Below are 3,568 nucleotides of genomic sequence, written 5' to 3'. Positions count from 1 at the left end.
GCCCCAGAATGGAGCCCTGACAGGGATAACTGGCTTGTGGCCGCCAAGCGTTCATAGCGACGTGGCTTTTTGATCCTTCGATGTCGGCTCTTCCTATCATTGTAAAGCAAAATTTACCAAGCGTAGGATTGTTCACCCTTTCAAGGGAACGTGAGCTGGGTTTAGACCGTCGTGAGACAGGTTAGTTTTACCCTACTGGTGTGCATTGTTTGTCGCTATCTTAACGGAATTCCTGTGCAGTACGAGAGGAACCACAGGTACGGACCACTGGCTCAATACTAGTTCGAACGGACTATGGTATGACGCTACGTCCGCTGGATTATGCCTGAACGCCTCTAAGGTCGTATCCAATCCGAGCTGATAGCGCTTCTTATACCCATTAGGTGGTCGTAAGCTAGCGGGCCTAACAACCCTCCGAGAACCGTCCGTGCTGTCCATTGGCACACTGGCGTCTCATCCCCGCTTACTACTAGGCCGCAAAGGGCGGGTTCGCGCTGCACGTGTTAGTACCATACATGTTGGGAACACCGGTGGACGAGCTTGCCGACTGTGGATATCACTAGTTTCGACACCTACGACCGCCCGCAAACGACGGGACTACAGGCTGGGAGCTTCAAGTTGTAGAGATGCGTTCGCATCGATCCTCTCAGGCGACCCATGCTTGGTGGTTAGTGCTTGCGCGTGCGCGCCCCGTGTGTGCTGGAATTGGCCAACCAGTGCACATTGGTGGTGCGTACCGTGACTTGCACCATGTGACGAGAGTGTTGAAGAACACTGTGTGGTGACTCTATGCCTATGTGATGGGGTGCTTGTAACACACGACCGAACCGACGGCTCGTTGGATGGTCACGACAGTGTGGTGCAGGTGCGCCCATGTGTAACGAATACATTGAGTGCCGTTGGAGGTTAGCGGTTGGTTGGTTGCATGCTACAACTTCGCGTTGTACATGGGCTGGCCGCTGCGCTTCCTTCGGGTTGCCACTTGATGTTGATAGGGTTGATGTATTGTGTTCGTTGACTTTTGGTTCATTCCAAAAGTCTTCGGACTTAGATAATTTTACAAGTGTCGGCGCTCTCGGACCGAAAATAAGAAGACAACTAAGAAGAAAAAGAGAAAGAAGCTAATAGTGGAAAGTATTCTTCTTCAAAGAAGGAACAAAAATTTTACAAGTGTTGAAAAATTTCCTAAGTCCAAAAAATTTTCTAAGTCCAGAAAATTTTCTAAGTCCCACAAAATGGAACATGATGAAGAAGATACAGAAGTTGAAAATTTTTCTAAGTCCAAAAAATTTTCTAAGTCCAGAAAATTTTCTAAGTCCAAAGTGTTGGAACAATTTCCAAAGGCCCATAGGTTGCACTGAATTTTCCTAAGTTGGCCACAAGTACCCATGAGGTATCGAGAAGGTTCACCCGAAGGACATAATATGTCCCAAAGTACCGATAGAGTACCCACAAATAGCACCGCGTTGGCCTAAGTTGGCCAAAAGTACCGATAGAGTACCCACAAGTAGCACTGAGTTGGCCTAAGTTGGCCAAAAGTACCGATAGAGTACCCACAAATAGCACCGAATGGGCCTAAGTTGGCCAAAAGTACCGATAGAGTACCCACAAGAAGCACTGAGTTGGCCTAAGTTGGCCAAAAGTACCGATAGAGTACCCACAAATAGCACCCAGTTGGCCTAAGTTGGCCAAAAGTACCGATAGAGCACCCAAAAGTAGCACCCAATTGGCCTATGTTGGCCAAAAGTACCGATAGAGTACCCACAAATAGCACCCAGTTGGCCTAAGTTGGCCAAAAGTACCGATAGAGCACCCACAAGTAGCACCCAATTGGCCTATGTTGGCCAAAAGTACCGATAGAGTACCCACAAATAGCACCGAATGGGCCTAAGTTGGCCAAAAGTACCGATAGAGTACCCACAAATAGCACCGCGTTGGCCTAAGTTGGCCAAAAGTACCGATAGAGTACCCACAAGTAGCACTGAGTTGGCCTAAGTTGGCCAAAAGTACTGATAGAGTACCCACAAATAGCACCGAATGGGCCTAACATGGCCAAAAGTACCGATAGAGTACCCACAAATAGCACCGAATGGGCCTAACATGGCCAAAAGTACCGATAGAGCACCCACATATAGCACCCCATTGGCCTAAGTTGGCCAAAAGTACCGATAGAGTACCCACAAAGAGCACCCAATTGGCCTAAGTTGGCCAAAAGTACCGCCAAGTAGCACCATAGAGGCCCGAGTAGAGCGAAATGTGGGCCAAATTGAACATTTGAAAATTTTTACAAGTCCAGAAAATTTTCTAAGTCCAGAAAATTTTCTAAGTCCAAAGAGTTGGACAAATTTCCTTAGGCCCAAAGGTTGCACTGAATGTTCCTAAGTTGGCCATCAGTACCCATGAAGTATAGCGAAGGTTCACCCGAAAGACACAATACGCCCTAAAGTACCCACAGAGTACCCACAAGTTGCACCCAATTGGCCTAAGTTGGCCAGAAGTACCGACAAGTACCACCATAGAAGCCCGAGTAGAGCGAAATGTGGGCCAAAGTACCGAGTAGTTGCCACAAATGCCCAAATGGATACCAAAATGTGGTACCAAGTACCTAACTGTTGCAACAAATGCTAGCTTTCTGAGCAAAAGCTGTGGACCAATTTCGTAGAAGAACCGCCTAGGCGAAAAGGCAAAAATCGCCGAAGCTGGCCCGCTCGCAGAGCTCGCGGGCCAGGAGATACTCATAGGGCGCTTTACTAGAGTGGGGAACTTGAGAATTTTTGTGTCCGAGACTTTGGGCAACTTCGCGGCCGCCCCCTTAAAGTAAAAGATTTTCTCTGGGTGCCTAAAATTCGCAATTCCCGCAAAGTCGGGAAGACGTTAAAGTTTTTGCCCAAAAAATGGCCATCGATTTAAGGTGATTTTCCAATAAGAAAATTTTTCCTAAGATGAATTTTTTCGAATATTTCCTAAACTAAGCGTCGGAGCACATGGCCGTGGAGGAACTTTTGGTAGCTTTTGGCAAGGGCTATCGGATGAAATAATAAGAAAGGCCATCAGAGCGATATTGGATTAATGCGGGCTCATAAACGCACCTGAGAAGTGAAAATTGGTACCTTGCACGCAGGATGCAAGAAATGCTTGAGTGTTAACCATCATCGGTACCAAGTACCTAGGTTATATCGAGTGCGTAGATGGAAGTCGGTACCAAAGGGAAACCTTCCTAGGCTAGGTGCACGCAAGTGAGTATGGATCGATCAGTAGAAAGATGGGAAGCCATAGGAAACCTTCCTAGGCTAGGTGCACGCAAGTGAGTATGGATCGATCAGTAGAAAGATGGGAAGCCCAAGGAAACCTTCCTAGGCTAGGTGCACGCAAGTGAGTATGGATCGATCAGTAGAAAGATGGGAAGCCATAGGAAACCTTCCTAGGCTAGGTGCACGCAAGTGAGTATGGATCGATCAGTAGAAAGATGGGAAGCCCAAGGAAACCTTCCTAGGCTAGGTGCACGCAAGTGAGTATGGATCGATCAGTAGAAAGATGGGAAGCCATAGGAAACCTTCCTAGGCTAGGT

At 47.5% G+C, this 3,568-nt stretch overlaps 1 pseudogene; it reads left to right on the top strand.

Annotated features, from left to right (window-relative positions):
* The window catches only part of LOC125773710 (large subunit ribosomal RNA), a 5,966-nt pseudogene extending 5,293 nt beyond the window's left edge, over window positions 1–673 (top strand).
* Window positions 674–3,568: the final 2,895 nt, after the last annotated feature.

This window comes from Anopheles funestus, assembly GCF_943734845.2.
Source record: "Anopheles funestus chromosome X unlocalized genomic scaffold, idAnoFuneDA-416_04 X_unloc_47, whole genome shotgun sequence".
NCBI lineage: Eukaryota > Metazoa > Arthropoda > Insecta > Diptera > Culicidae > Anopheles > Anopheles funestus.
The sequence above is the reverse complement of the archived record's forward strand: the minus strand, read 5'-3'. Positions and strand labels throughout refer to the sequence as shown.